The sequence below is a fragment of the Pseudorasbora parva genome, chromosome 3 (assembly GCF_024679245.1).
Source record: "Pseudorasbora parva isolate DD20220531a chromosome 3, ASM2467924v1, whole genome shotgun sequence".
Classification (NCBI taxonomy): Eukaryota; Metazoa; Chordata; class Actinopteri; order Cypriniformes; family Gobionidae; genus Pseudorasbora; species Pseudorasbora parva.
The window spans coordinates 42,134,723-42,152,238 of NC_090174.1; positions in this window are offsets into that span (position 1 = coordinate 42,134,723).

Below are 17,516 nucleotides of genomic sequence, written 5' to 3' on the forward strand. Positions count from 1 at the left end.
GTATACAGAGTCTCTTAAGCTGAATAAATGAATGCCTTTTCTGTTTGCATAGCCTCTGGTATTGAGGGAAAAGGACTTGATCAAGCTAATATCACACTGAGAGATGCCTGCATGAATGCTAATTGAATGGCTGTGAGTGGAAAAGTGACCCAACAGTAGGCCTCTTAACATAACATTTAAACTAACAAAGCAAAACCGTGGTAGTTGTATTGAGTGACCATTGGACCTTATGCAAAGTGGTTTCCTCAGCCACAATGGAGATTATTATCAGCAAATGCGCATGCGGGTACACGAAAGGTCTAATCTTATACTAACTGCAGCACCTAAACAGCAACTTTTCCTGATTTAAAGGAGAATAGATAGCTAAATGCAGGAATGTGATGATGCATAATGGGAGGTCTTTGTCTCCCGCTGGACAGTTCCACACCCATGTGTGAAAAATTAAGTATTTTTAATTAAGTTACTCAACAAATCGCATCAGTAGTACTAATTAAAGTGAATTTCAAAGTAGCCTATATGCTCTGTTAAATTGGAAATAGGCATGCCATTTCATTTGCTCACGACTTATCCTATTGAAGAGTATCCTCATTTAAAATAATGTTGTCCTGACCCCTCCTGTGGAATTCACAAGACTGTATACCGCATTTCCACATTTTACACCGACCTGTGATTGCTTGTCTGCATGTGTTGCAAAGCCAATGACTAACATTTACAGATAGCTTGAACTTTTATGTTGGGATGAGGAAACAGAGAGGGAGAGAGAGAGAGAAGGAAACAGTCGTTCCCTTTCTTACACTCCTGTTGATTTAGGCTAAGAGATACTCTTTACAGGTCACATGTCAAGTTATAAAACATGTTCACACTCCATAATCACTCAGAAGGGAGAAAGTAGACTGCTTTATCGGAGAGAACCCGATTCTGGTTTATTGCTCTTCTCTCAAGACTCAGCTGGACTTGAATCGGTTGCTTAATTTGTGTCTTTGTTAAGGCTTGTCAAGACACTATAAATGAGATGAAGCAGAGTGTCATCCTTGTGCCTTTTGGGGGTTGGCTGCTCTGTAAATCTTTAATATTATGGTTTAAACTAGACCCAAATTACAAATTAATTATAGCCAAGTCTGTCTGTCACATTGATTGCCAAGGTGGATCATAGCAACCATTTTGTTTATAAACAAACAACTAGTTTATGTGGGAGCTATGTGGGAGTAGGAAAAAGTACAGTGAAAGGGAAAGTATGACAGTTGAACGTTCATGCTCATTAAAACCTTGAATGTGAAGCACCCTAAAGCTGATTTGGGTGATGAATTTCAAGTTGATCTTAGCAGGAGACAATATTTAAAATATTCCAATTTAATTGGGCATAGCAATTCAATCCTTTATTTTGTAGACCACCATAACATCTCCAGGGCTTCTCGGGATAAAGAGACAATATATCCACCATGCTGCACCGCAGGCCTTCAGAAAGTTTGCCAAAAAGAAAAAGATGGACTCTTAGACATTCACAATGTTCTCTCTAGCCGCCGGCAGGAATGACAGATTGATTTGCACTGAGAAAAGAGGAAAAAGTGAAGAGCAGTAAAACAAACATGCTGTTACTTTTCTTTCACAGCTCAAAGCCAAGGAAAGCAGAGAAAATCCCTTTGCCTCTGAAAGACCATTTAGGAGCCTATCCCATGACGGTAGTAGCATTGCAAAGGATAAGTGATAACCACTCTAGTCTATAGTCTACCAACCCCACTTTTTTGCACAGCAATGATATCATTACCTAACCTCACACACACACTTACCAGCGTGTGTTAGAGTATTTCAGCCCAGGTCTGTGGCCTAGTTCTCATTTTAATGTCTGTTTATAATCACAATACGACAGCATGCATTAAACCATTTATGCCATTTTTCAAATATGAGCCAAATGGAGGAGAGCTGCATTTAATATTCTAAACCAATTGCGAGCCTTGTGAGTGTATTATGATTTTGGATATCTGTTTGTAGATCCCTCTTACAACAGTAGCTTTCAGAAAATGGATTGTATTTTTTTTTAATAAAGGGAACATTTTACAACAAGAATTAAACAGTTCAACCATTTAAAACAGTTAGGAATAGCTAAATAAATAGGCTTATCATAAAAAGGGAGGAGGGTTATTAGCCTACATCTCTAAATCACAGGAGGCAGTCATATCGAAAAGGTTTTTCGTTCCAGAGGGGAACACTTCAAACTGAGTCTTCACCAAATCCATGTCAGAACATCTTAATAAATATGGTGAACGATTTTGCGACTGGAAGGGAATGCTGGAGCTCAGAGCCGTTTTGACATCCATCTGTTTATAATTACAGGAACCTCATGCCACCAAAGAACCCTTTTTCCTCTTCTGTATTTTACAGCTGAAACATATTTTTATCTGTAAATCAAATTTAGGCTGGTTTGTTGTTTTATTTCCTTCTTCAGTGTAAGTGCTTCAATATTCCTGAAGGATTGTTTTTGTTTAATTCCATATAAATGGGGCAACCCTTTAAAAGACCATATGTGTTAAAAAAAAAAAAAAGATAGAAAAAAGGACACCCTCACACACACAATTTTATTTCTTTCAAAAATCTGTTTTGATATATTACATGTACATATAGTGCTGCAAGTTTTCAAAAACAAACATGTAAATAATCATTATGATCTGTAAATTAAACAGCATAATTATAAGGCTAACAAGTCAAAACCACAATAGTTTTTCACCCATGGCTCTGGGACCTCCAGCACAAAGTACGACTAAAGTAGAAGGAATTAGGTCAGCTGATGCATGACATTCACCAGACATAGAAACATGTGTTGTGGTGTCTCTGTGACTTCATGCATGGGCAGAGACATTTGTCCAGCACTGCAGCCTCGGGGCCCTCATCTTTCTGCTGCACGCTACTCGACATGATGCTAAACAGGGCTCTTGGGACACCCTGTTTAACATCAGCACATATAACCCTCACATAAACAGCATTTCACAGCCATGCTAGCTAAAATGTGTGCCAGACATATTAACTGTCATTTCAGTTCATTTAACTGTGAATCACTGTTTGCCTGAGACTATTAACAAGTAAATTACAACAAATCTTTCACTGCTAACTTCAGTGGAATAATTCTTTAAACAGCGGAGATGTGCTGTGAAATGAGTGCCTTTAATTAAAGGAATTATGATGTTGATGACCCTAAGATTTAGTGGCTTGCTGATTATTGCAGATAAGGCTGTTTATGTGGCCAGTACACAGCAGTTGTTTGTTGTCCAATGTATGTTGTCCAATGAACAGAATGAACTGAACTTTTTTTTTTTTTTTTTTTACAACACTTTTTAAGTCATTGGCACTGAGAGCAACACCTCGCTGGTGACCATTTGTAAACAAAATGGGAATGTGTCCAGCTCTATGCATTTCTTTTTTTCACAAAGCAGCCTTAATGTGGTCTCATCAGGAACTCATTGCATTTTAACGAGGAAGGCATGGTGTGTTGCATTTAGTTATTCCAACCACTGAATAATCTGTCCTTCCAGAACCTCCACATTTTACCCACAAGTCTTTCCCCTGTTTACTGCAAGATGGCTTTGTGTTATGGCACATGTATAATATTTTTATACATCATATCTATATCCCTAACAAGGAACATTCTGAAGTTACAAGCATTATCACAGAATCATTCTTTCAACAGTATCAAGCTTGATTATTTATTAAAATGATAACTAGATAGAATTAATGACACTTTGTTAGAGTAACATTCTTTAAACATTACTACATATTATTTTGATCATTTTTGTTTTAAAAACCTCCATGACTTCAAACATAACAGGAACACTCGAAATTCAGGGAATAATAAATGCATGTTTGCAAATTCTAAATCAATATATTGATTTAATTATATTGGTTATACGTTTCAAACATTATTTTGACTAGTTCTGTTGACATAATCTTCACTTCAAATTGTTACAATACAAATAAAAAACTTGGGCAATGGATTTTAAGTGCCCAGCATGCTTTGCATATAGAACTGAGAATAAATATTGAAATAATCAACTTAAAATTTCAGATAGATAGATAGACAGACTAGCCTGACAAGCCAGACCCACATCAAGATGTTTGGTCTGGAAACTCACCATAGACAGGGCTCAATCCGAGGGGCGGGATAAACGGTTGTCTTTCGGACTCCCTCTGCACGCGATAGTATATCGCTACACCAACCAGAGCAACGAAGGTGAAACAGAGCTTGTTGATAGATTAAACATTTGCCGTATCCGGTCGGCTAAACTCCGAACACATCTTCCTTTTTAAAAATGACTTCAGTGCCGTTCTTTGTTCTAAAAGCTTAACTCCAAGTCTTCCAGAGTCGCGATCAAAGCTGATTCGAAAGGCCGCCGTTCGCCAGTTTCTGTGTTTACTAGAAGCACGCAAACGCAACTCGGCCGTCGTCATTATGGCCCCGCCCACCGACTCTATACACGATGTGATTGGCCCGGCAAGAGTTAGGCGAATACAGCTCAGAAGGGTTTTGAGAGTTGCTAGACGACACTCGCGGGCAGATTAGATTTGCTGCCACTAGGGTGCGTCTAGATTTCTAGGCTATAGACAGACAGACAGACTAATAGCTGTTTAAATATTCAGTTTTTTTTTTGTCTTTAAAGACAAAAACCATTAGCAAGATCATTCTTAAAACATAGTAGCTGGGTAGAAGAAGCGGTTTCAAAAAGTTCATATATACATATGCAAGATCTGCTTTTGATTTATGACTTACATGTATGGTATATCAGCGTGGATGTATGATTAATGATAGGTCCAGCTGTTGCTAAGAGTGAAGTTCAGGCCAGGAAGAGGGCCAAGAAGGTCACCTGCCTGGTGGCAAAGTTCCCAGAGAAAACAGCATTCAGCTCCTTGCTTAAGGAGACAGGCTGGATGTGACAGGAAAAGGAAAGGTTTTCCAGGCCGCAAGCTCCATGGGAGTGCTGCCTCCACCGGCGGTGCAGTAGGTCATCCCATCATCTCAACTGACTGTCAAAATTATGTGAGTTTTGGCAGCCCATAGGCAACTTGATGCCATTAAGTGTGGTTCTAATCGGACTTGTCTGGTCAAGACCGGTCCAATTATTGCACTTAATCTTGGTCTCTGAATCTATAGGCTACACGGGAACCTAAAACTGTTAGGATATAAAATGTTTGGCAGTGATTTCATGTATTTCTCTCGCCCCTGAGAGTTTATTCCAAAGAGAGCTTTTCAAGGCACTGGAAAAGCAATTAAATCAAACATGGGTGAGTGACTACAGGACAAATGCCTTGTCAGCACTTCTCAACAGCAAGGGAAAGCTAGTCAGCTTTTGAGGGAAGGGGCACTGAAAAAATGTCGAAGGAAAACCCAAACAAAGAGAAGGAGAGAGCAACTCAGAGAAAGGGAGAGAGAGAGTACAGAGAGAGACAAGAGGTCAGTTACACGCTGCCTTCAAATTTGGGGTCAGACAGAGTGTTTGACCTTTGACCTCACAGTTCACATCACCCCATAATTGCCTTTTTGCAGAAACTCTCCTGCCATCCATGGCCAAAGACAATGTAACAATTTGTCTTTTCAATTGTCTGTCACTCACTCAAGCCTAGAGCTTTTCAGGGGGTGTATATGGTTTCTTTCTCCGTTCCTATTTATTTATTTATCATGAATGGCAAAAGTGGGGGTCGTCTGGATCCTGGAAAAAAGGGCTCTTTGTCTAGGCAGGTTTCACATCTACCCCCTCCACTGTTCACTACCTCTCCATATTCAATCCTTCCCACTTTATGCCAAGAGGTCTTTAAGAATGCTACACGGGCTCTACCCCTGGGTAATTTTAAGGTGGATTTCCATACTTCCATTTTATTTCCCTTAAATCTTAACTTGCGACAGTATATACCCTTGCTCTTCTCAAATATTATAAACAGAAACGTACACATAAACAACATGCACACTCTTTTTGCTACTGTTGAAAGACTAACAAACCCCAAAGTCACATTCCCAGAGAAATGCTCTCAGACATCAAATGCTGTGAGTTTGCTTCCTACTTCTCCAAGAAAATCAATAACAACAGAAAGGTGATCAGCACATCCTTGAGTTGCTCTGGAGTCAGTCAGATCAGACCAAAACCTCGGAAAATTACTATGTCTGATTTCGAAGCAATTGACAGTAACATTTTAGAAGAAATGGTACAGCACCTTAGAACATCAACCTGCTCTCATGACACAATCCCCTTTTCTTTTTAAAAAAAAGTGTGTTTAACTGTTTAGAAGCAGATCTCCTAAAAACTCTGTTAAAACTGCAATAGTTAAGCCTCTCCTGAAAAAGAGAAATCTGGATAACTCCATATTGAGCAACTACAGACCCATCTCAAATCTCCCCTTCACTGGCAAGATCATTAAAAAAAGTTGTTTTCAATTGTGTTGAACAAATTATTTAGCTTGAATGGACAATTTGACAACTTTCAATCTGGTTTCCGTCTGCATCACAGCACAGAGACAGCGCTCATAAAGATTATAAATGATATTCGCTTAAATACTGATGCAGGCAAAACATCAATTCTGGTACTACTTGACCTCAGTGCTGCATTTGACACTATTACTTCTATTACTTCCACAACATACTTCTTGACAGGCTGGAGAACTGGATTGGGCTCTCTGGGATGGTCCTCAAATGGTTCAGTTCATACTTAGAAGGGAGAGGTTATTATGTGAGTATAGGTGACCATAAGTCTGAGTGGACATCCATGACATGCGGAGTCCCACAAGGGTCAATTCTTGCACCACTCCTATTCAACCTGTTTATGCTGCCACTGAGCCAAATATTGAAAAATAACAAAATTGCTTACCACAGCTATGCTGATGACACTCAGATCTTCTTAGCACTATCACCTAATGACTACAGCCCTATTGACTCCCTGTGCAAATGCATTAAGGAAGTTAACATGTGGATGTGCCAAAACTATCTTCAGTTATACAAAGACAGAACTGAAATTCTCAAGGTGAATGCATATCTTGAGGCTAAAGGTCTAATAACAAAAAATCAAGTCAGGAATCTTGGAGTGATTTTGGAGTCAGACCTGAGTTTCAGTTGTTATGTCAAAGCAATAACTAAATCAGCATACTATCATCTGAAAAATATTGCAAGAATTAGATGCTTTGTCTCCAGGCAAGACTTAGAGAAACTCGTTCATGCTTTTATCAACAATAAAAGCATGAATGTTCTTCCATTTCCTTTTATGTCAAAATGTGTTGATTGCATCATTTAAACCATTAGGACATTCACTATTCACAATCTGTGCCAAAATATATAATTTAAACCTTTGAGGAGAGTTGCTTTGCTTGTTGTTTCGGTCTAAACATGTACTGGAATTCAAAAATCTTCAGACGGCTGCATTCATCTCACTTGATCACTTGATGAAGGAATTCTAAAGAGACAAAATTATATTCGTTATTGCTTCACAAGAAAAATATACTTGTCACCCAGGCAGTTGAGCTTGAGAAGAAAAAACGGAAAGCACTTTTCTTTTGTTATTCCATTTTCTTTGCTTATATCAAAATGAGTGTTTTCAAGTGAAAGTAATTAGAAGAGAATGAAAGACAACATGATTGTTTGCTTGCCTAGGAACAGCTTGACATGCTGGTAATTGAAACAAAATATTTATAGAGAAATTTCAGTTGGAATTAAAATGGTAGGATAATAAAACAGGCATCTGTGAGTCACAGAATGGAGCAGTCGGAAAAGTTCTGGCTTCTTTCTGTCTTTCTTATATAATCACATGTGCAGAGATTTCTCTTCAGCTATCAGGAGTGTGATATCACTCTTTCCCTTTTGTCTGCTCCGTACTGCTTGTTAAAATGTCTTGGTTCTTTTGTCATTCACATCCTTCCATTTTTGGGGATCAAATCTTACTGTAAACATAATCAGAAGATTTAAAGGCTTTGGAAACATGCTACATTCCTTTTACACTACTTACCAAAGTTATACATCAGATGGAGTGATATAGCATGTCTGAATTTGTTTGTATTTTTAGATATGAAACTTCAGTTTTTATCTCAGTCATCATTTATATTATTATAGTTCTGTACTTCTTCCCAACTACTTATAAGTAATCAATCCATCATACATCAGAACAGAGAATAGATATTTTTGTAAAAGGCCTGTGTATATTTCCTAAAAAAGGCTTATGCTTAATGAAAAATGAAACGACTTGATCGACTTGAGTTTGTATGACTCTGATGAAGAAGTCTCGACAATGAGTAAGCAGACAATTGTTTTGCCCTTGTTTGGAGAAGAAATGCCCTTACGGAATTTAAAGACATTCCAGAGAAATATCTGGTACAGATAGTGTTACAGCTGAGATAGAGTGATAAACGCACTCTGAGACACGCAGTCTCTTTGCTAGATACCGCAATGTTTAAACACAGCATATTCCAACTGAAATGACTGCACTGAACATATCTACAACCCTTATGTGTTTATTATTCATATCCAGAGAACAGAAAATATGTTTTGAATTTTGACTGTTTAATATTTATTAGTTTTGGAGGAGGAACATACCCATTATTGAGCAAGCAATTTATTGTCAACACCTTCAGCCCTTTTCCTCTTTTCCGCAACGTTTGAGAAGAACAAATAATAAATGGATGATAATGTTTTCTGAAAGGGAGAAAAGCCTAACCCCAGGTAAAAAGACTTGATTAACAATGATAGTAGTCAGAATTTTCTAAAGCACACTGTTACCAAACAACTGTGTCAATCATGAATGTTGTAGGACACATTCAATAGTCTGCATGCTGGAAACAGTCACTATTAAAGTCTCAGCAATCTATCACTGTTTGTCATTTGCAAAGCATTTAAAAAAGTTTTTAAAATAAAGTCTCTTAGACTCTCCAAGGCTGCATTTACTACATTAAACATACAGTAAAAACAGTAATATTGTGGAAAAGTGTTACAGTATAAGATCATTGTTTTCTATTATAATACATTTAAAAGTGTAATTTATTGCTGTGATGGCAAAGCTGTATTTTCCGCATCATTACTCCAGTCTTCAGTGTCACCTGATCCTTCAGAATTCTAATATGCTGAGTTGCTACTCAAGAAACATTTGTTATTATTATTATCAATGTTGTAAACAGTTTTTGCTGCTTAACATTATTTGGAAACAAAGATACCATTCAAACATTTGAGGTAAAATAAAAAGATAAATTAATACTTCTATTAATAACGGATGCATTAAATTGATCAAAAGTGACTGTGTAATATTATAATGTTACAAAAGATTTTTTTTAAATAAATGGTTTAATAAATATATGGAGGTAACAGTTGTTAGTATCTATCAAAAGTGGTCCAAAGGAAGGAACATTGGTGACCCTGGTGACAGGGTCATAGGCGGCCAAGGCTCATTGATGGACGTGGGGAGCGAAGGCTGGCCTGTATGGTCCGATCAAACAGACGAGCTACTGGAGCTCAAATTGCTCAAGAAGTTAATGCTGGTTAAGGTGTCAGCATACACAGTGCATCACAGTTTGTTGTGTATGGCCATCAGACAGGGTGCCCATGTACAGCCTTTAATGGAAACGGTATACCCTGGTGGCTGTGGCTTCTTTGAGCAGGATAATACCCCCCACCAAAACAAAAATGGTTCAGGAACGGTTGGAGGAGCATAACAACAAGCTTGAGGTTATTGACTTGGCCACCAATTCCCTGTGATCTCAATCCAATCGAGCATGTGGGATGCGCTGAACAAACAAGTCCGAACCATGGGGGCCCCACCTTACAACCTACACGACTTAAAGGATCTGCTGCTAACATCTTGGTGCCAGATACCACAGCACACCTTCAGGGGTCTAGTGGAGTCTATGCCTCGACAGGTCAGGGCTGTTTTGGCAGCAAAATTAGGACCAACATAATATTAGGGAGGTGGTCATAGTGTTATGCCTGAATGGTGTATATTTAAAACAGCATGATGAGTTGTTAAATTGCAGCATTGTGTCACAAGCACACCAGGTTCTCCCTGACAGATATTCTCTGATACACTTTGGTATCTGGTCAGTTAAGTTCTGTGAAAGCCTGACGTTTCTAACAGTGCCGTTGTGGGACTATTTCCCTGTTTATGCTCACCTTGATGTTTTGGAATCAAACATTGGAATCATCTGAATAAATCTGATTTTTTTTCTGTTCTTGTTAACAATTCTCCAGCAACTGGACACAAACTATCCTACACATTTGGTGTGTTACACACTGGTCTTTGCTTGCAGTGTTTTACATATAATCAAGTACGGTATACTACTCTGTCAAGCAGTTTACACACATGCACACGTGTGGGAGAGAGTATAATAAAACTGTCAGATTTCACAGTATAACTGTTTGATTAACAGCTTTTATAGAGATGAGTGCAACATGAAGTAATTCACCTCTGGTTCAAACATGCAACTTAAATTAAATTCACTTGTTGGGTACAACTAGACATGACCCCACAGAGCCAATGAATGTCATCAGAAACAGGCAAACCATATAACTATTCCAAGTTTGCCACATGCTTTACCACAAGGCGGGAAACCTTACTTAACACAAGTGCGATTCATACCCCATTTCTATTAAAGATTAGAGAAAAAAATGGTTTGAAGGACAAGTGTTTATAAATCAAAAAGTAACTTTTGATAGTGGCAAGATTTTAACCACAGGTTCATTATCGCAGCTTAAGATAGAATAACAAGACTTAATGTTACCCTCAAATGTGATCGTGAGACACGGAGAGCAAAGGGAGCTAGTGGGCTGAACTGGAATGTAATGACTAAAAAGGAATCAAATGTAACCCGAATGATAAAAGAGACTCTAAGCAGGATATTAAACAGCTAATAAACATACTTTGCTTCTCTTTAATGCTTACCAGCTTGACAAAACAACGTGGCTCACTAGCAAAAGTACAATTAATGTGTTTAGGGCACATTTTCTAGTAGCCTTCCATGTGTTGCAAAAACAAGGGCTCATTAGTTACAAACCAATGTTTGAGACTAGCTAAATTCAGGATTTGTCAAACAGATGTTATTACTTTCTTTATATAGTTTTTTGTGCCAAGTACTGTGCGGTTGCAAAAAAATATGTTTTATTGAATATTATTTCTGTTACCACTGGACGGCGTGCTTTCGGTGTTAACACGTTTCAAATACATCAAATACATCAAAAGATGCAGCTTAAAACAATTTATCAAAACACAAGTTTGGAAGCGAGGAAGACACTGAAATCCTCCAGAACGCAAAACAGACTTTGGGTTTATATTCTGGTAAATAAAAGTGAAAATGTGTTCCAGTTGTGTGTCCATATTTATTAGTCTCACAGTTATAAATGGCATTTTAAAAGAAACCAGCTGGCACATCTACAAGGCAACGGGTCAGCAGCCAAAAACCAGGGTAACCCTTGTCTAAAAATCTATCTATACTCATTCTGAATGATGTCATCTATAAACAGTTCGATGGCAAGTTTAATGCCTGACTATGTATGGCTTATTCAAGTGTGAAAAAGGCTGGGCAGGGAGCGCTCCAAGGTTGCACATTAGTTGCACACACAGCCGGATGAGATGGATTGAGATTGTACTCTCTTTGGGTCCAGACCATTATATGGCCCTGCATTGAAAGTTGACGACGTTCCCTTTTAAGCAGCTCTAGATGATACCCTAAACATGATTTTGAACTTTTAAAGTTAAGCACTACTCAGTATTCAGCTTTATGTGAAGCGGACTGCCCTCCGCAGTTCTCATTTTCAGACTCACGTTAGAAAAGAACTAAAGAGCTTGTGTCACAACTATTTTCTGTTTTTAAACGTTTCTTGTATTTTGCATTTTGGACTAAATCCTGGTACGGATAAAGGAAGCTTTTTTCTGTGCCTCAGATTCACCACATCTGTTGCCTGTTGTTTTTGTGTTTTTATTTAGCTACCAGTTTAAAGTGTTACTGTCGTGTAACAGGAAGTTTTCTGCCTGAGTTACCCAGATCTGAGAACAGATATTTTGATCATTTTCCAGAACAACAGACATTACTTGTCATTCATGATATGAGTTAATCTAAGCTCAAACGTGATGCAATTTTCTGTCATGGTCTCACCATTAGCAAGTCAGCTAATGGAATGGGTGGGTTTTGGTATGTAAATGGATGCTGGAAATCTGACGTGGAATTGCACATATGCTACAAATAAAATGTGAGTCACATTGTAATAAAATCAGTTTAAATCACATTTTCTTTAACCAATTTTGATTTTATCTTTAAGATATACATTACTGCCACTGTTTCCATTTTGCATATTTTTCATACATTTACATAGCACTTACTGCCATCTGTAGCAGAGATAAGGTACTGACGGCTTCAGTCCACTGTAAAAAAATATGTTCAATAAGTTATGACAACATGTGTTTTTACATTGTTTTAACTCATCAAAATGAGTTAAGAAATGTTAAACTCTCAAGTTATACAAAATGCAACTCATTTTTTAAGTCAGTTTAACATAATCTAAGTTGAAATAGCTTAAACATCCAATTCGATTGTACTTCAAAATTTCCAGCCGTGACTTTTTTTTTTACAGTGTAGATCTGTCACATCCCTTGATAAAATCAACTACTTGTTAAATTATCTACCATTTATTCCATATTTATGTTTTGCCAGAATATTTCATGCTCACCTTTAGTTTGTATTGCAAACTGTAGCTTGACCTCTACTCTAGGGGAAAATTTCTGAAAATTAACTAAAAATAGCTGATTCACTTTTTACTTTTTGCTCACATTAAAGCGGCCTACTTAAAATTCTAGACTGCATTTCAGTTACATGGCTCCAATTCCAAAAACACACAAGTCATTTTATACTCTGACAAATTTAATTAAACTGCTTCTGAAGGGGGGCATATCGGGACAACAGTAATATCCTTCTCTTTAATTCCAGCAAGAGCTGTGGTGGAAGAGTTTGGTGAAATGTTGAATACTTGTACTTGTCTCTGTGTGTTCCATTGGCACATCACTGACCTGCTGACATGAAATGAAAGCAAGTTCCCTTTGCAATCCATTCATTGCTCTAAGGAATGTTATCCACTCATTTCAGACTGGATTCTACATTTGCTGGCTGTATTGCTCAGTTATCTTGATCTGTATCCAAATTGAATTAACAACAATAATAACAATAATGAAAAGCGCTAAGTCAAAAATGCTGTTACAGTGCATCTTTAAGTAAAATTCCTCTCAAAGTCATGTAACTATAGATTATACTACTCACCAAATAAATAAATACATAGTATATTATCTTAAAGCTTTGACTAAGAAAAAAAATTAACCCGTACAAAATGGTCAGTAATAACAAGACTGGTCTTTTGAGGTTAATACAATCAATAAATGAAAGGCAAGATGGTGCCAGTTTCTTGAAACAAGTCCGTACTGTCACTGTGGTACATGGTTTCAGGCACTTGGAATAGCGTACTGATCAATTTTTATATACAGCTGATATTACAGCTTTGCACTTTTACAACAGGGAAATATCAGACGGCTGCTAGGAGTGACCAATCATAGTCAAGTATAGAGAGCTGTGTCATAAGACTAGAATGCAGGCCTACTTTGGCATCCTCCCTGTCCTATGAATATGGGTCTGCTCACTGTAAACTAGTGAGACAGTATAAGAAGCGTCTCTCAGGGCTTCTTTGTCATCTGTGCATTCCTTCTCTAGTTAAGCAGCCAGGATCAGACAGAACTCTAACAAGTATAATTTTGGGTGGCCATTTAGATGGCATGCAGCTTAATGGCTGGTTTTATTGCTCAGCCTTTATTAATGCTCTTTCATGGAAACGGCATAGATCTTCACTGACTGACCAGTGCAGCCCACAGCCTTGATTTATACTGGGACAACACAATCGTATAGCACAGTAAAACCTACTCTTGAGCGGCCATTAAGATCTATCCCGATTGTTCTTTTGCTTTTTCAAGCTTAGAAAAAGATTCATGATGCACAATGAATCAAGAATACATCCAGTCTGAGAGAGGTCTTTAACATTTGACAACAATTACAATTACTAACTTTCAGGGAAAACTATTTCCTGAAAAACAAAACAAACAAAAAAAACTAATTGAAATTCTGCTATACAAATGTATATAGAAAAGGTTACACTTTATTTTAAGGTGTCATTCCAATCAGTGACAATCATCTGTTTTTCTACTTTTTAAAAAAACTAAGACTCTGTGTTTGAATTAGATGAGGATAAAGTTCTAGCATGTTTTTATCTTCTCTAAACAATGCCTGATATTGTGTAACAAGCTACTTTATAATCGCACACTGTTATTTCAAGTTGATTTCAGAATGGCCTGCTGTTTATTTTTCTCCCAATTTGTCTGTCATCATCTAATAAGGCAAATGCTCAACTGAGACATTTTGTAAACCATAGTTAGTAAAAATTGTCTAGGATTAGGCAGAATGGTTTCTTTATCAGGAAATCAGTCATCCAAGTAACAGTGAAGTCTGCCTGAACTTCTGAAAGTCTTCTTTAGTTGAGACATAATTAATCTTATAAAGTCTGCTTGCTATGTTATGCAACACTACACTATCCTGCCTTACACACTGTGCTATAATCTATGTTGTAGTCTACTAAAATCACTATCTATCATTGCCTTTTCATTTAGACTCCTATTATATTTTTTATTTTTTATTATTTAACATTAACTTACCATTAATTATACATCGGTCTGTGTTACAGTTCAATGAGGACAGAAAATGAAGCCTAGAGATATGTCAAACATCAAATTGATTGACTGTTTTAATGACTTGTTTTAATGATGGGGTTTGTTTTATGTTGTCTATTTAGTGTTGTTTATGATGTACTCTGAGGCTGCCTAATATCTATAATAATATAATATAATAATATGATATAATGTGATTGATATATGATATGATATGATATATGATATGATATGATTGATAATATAATATAATATAATATAATATAATATAATATAATATAATATAATATAATATAATATAATATAATATAATATAATATAATAAACATCTCACAGTCTAACATATTCAGAAAATTGATTTATCTTCAAAGAATCAATTGCTGTTCTATAATGACTGATAATGAAAATGTTTATACTCAAACAGCCAATTAATTCTATATTCGATTAAATTAGTATTTCATAAAAATACATTTGAACATATCATCTCACAGGTTCCAAAAGAGAAGACGAAAAGAACAAATGTTCTTTTCTAAGTGAGAACACAGATATGTTCTTCTTCATACCGAATGCATTGAGAGGATTTTAGACTCATAACTTTGACAAATTCTGGCCACTTACACTGCCCAAATTCCAAGTTTCGCATGCTCTGTTTTTTTATTTTTATCTCCCTATAGAGACGAAATCCTTGAGCTTGACACTTCATCAAAACTAATATTGATTCACAGTCTGGCCATCATCTCTCCGCTCTCAAGTTGGCTTGCAATTTTTTCTGACTGGATTTAATTCAGCTCTGTAAGAGACTGGTGTTCTTATTTTATCAACTGTTATTTAACACAATTTTACTCTTCAGACTGCATGCAACAATAATTCCCATTTTTCAGCATGCAGTGTGTAGAAAATAAGCAAACAGTATCCAGATGAGAAACTGAGCAAGTGAAATGGCCAATTATTTTACTAAAACACTTATGTTAAAGGGGGGGGGGGGGGGGGGTGAAATGCTGTTTCATGCATACTGAGCTTTTTACACTGTTAAAGACTTGGATTCCCATCCTAAACATAGACAAAGTTTCAAAAACTAAGTTGGACGTTTGGTGGAGTATTTCGGTGTCAAAAATACTCGGTTTCTCACAAGTTTCTGAGAGTTTTTTCAAGTATGGGTCGACTTGACGTCAACGGGTTGAAATGTCCTTGTATGGGCCATACAGGCTCTTCTCCCGGAAGGGTGCGCACGCGCGAGAGCGACTGGATCAGAGCGAGTCAGCAAGAGAGCAAATGCATGCCGCTCATAAACGCTGCACTCACTGTCTCAGGACTTCATCAAACCAACAACGTCACCAAAGAAGTGTGTTTTTGATGGAGCGGTGACGATAAAGGTTCACGATCGTGCTTTGGAAGCAGGCTGTGAGTAAAACTGCTTCAAATGTCTGTGTAGTTGGATATCGTCGCGTGAGTAAACATCAGTAAACAACACGATCGTATAGTTAATTTATCAATGAAGCATGCGATGTATGTGTTTAAATACATTTGTTTAGCTGACCAAATATGTGTCTGTTTGTTTATTGCACCACAAACATAATGTTAAACTTAGTTAATGTTAATGTTCACACAAAGCACATTCAAATGCGCTACTCCATTGTTTTTCTATGTAACTAGTAACGTTAGTGACGTGCAAAACCGTTTTGCTTGCGATTCCTAAGGTTTAGTCACATACAATAGTCCATAAACCAAATCATGTCCTCACAATCCACAAGTAAACAAACGCAAATGTTGACAATCCACTAAATACAGTAACGTTACCACAGAGACGGACGTCCTGCTGCTGTTGCTTCTCCTGTTCAATTTATTTTAGCATCCGGATCCGATTCTGGATCGTATATCTATTATTTGAATCTGATTGATAGCCATGGTTTATTTAGGGTAATGTTTTCTTTTCCACGCTTAAAGCTCTCCTACAGTAGCTGTGCGCTTGTCATTCTTTAGCTCCGCCCACACGATACGCCTCCAGCCGCTCTTTTTTTTCTGGAAAGACTCGGTACAGCCTATATTTCTTTTATAAATGTAATAAAACTAAAGACTTTTTGGAGATATGAAGAATGCAATACTACTCTATAGGTACTCAAGATTGACATGAGATTGATTAAAACTGTATGCGTGTGTCACCCCCCCCCCCCCCCCTCACCCCACACACACACACACACACACACACCCCACCCCCTTTTTGTAGAAATAAAAAAGTTTGGGAACAAATGTTTAAAATGTTCCTGGATCCACTGTACAGTCAAAAATAAAAGACAAAAATTACATCCAATATCATCAAAATGAGCAATTGGACAAGAATAACTGGCAGAAAGTCACAGGTAACACTGAAATTTTTAGAGCTTTTTGTCTGGAGTGGGAGAAACTGCCCAGACATATGCATTTCTTCAGCCTGCCAGATTTAGTAGAAAGAGAAGCAAACATTAAATCATGTCTAAAGTTTTCTAGATTCCAAGACAAAACATGAAACCTTTTGGAAAGAGTTTTTGGTGGTCTAGTGAGGCTAAAATTTAAATCCATGGCTTGATAGCAAATCTCTATGTTTGGTGCAAATTCAAAACAAATACATCCCCTCATCAGATAACACTAAAGCTTTCTGTGGCAACAGCATCAGGCTATGAGGTTTCACAACGCAGATGGAACCACTGGTTATAACCTTACATCTTGGCACCGTAGTTTTTTTGTTTTGTTGTTGTTGCTGGGAACTGTGAGCCCTATTCATAAATAATATTGTATAATGCTTCAATAATAATGTTAATGTTTATGTGCCCAGGGAAAAAA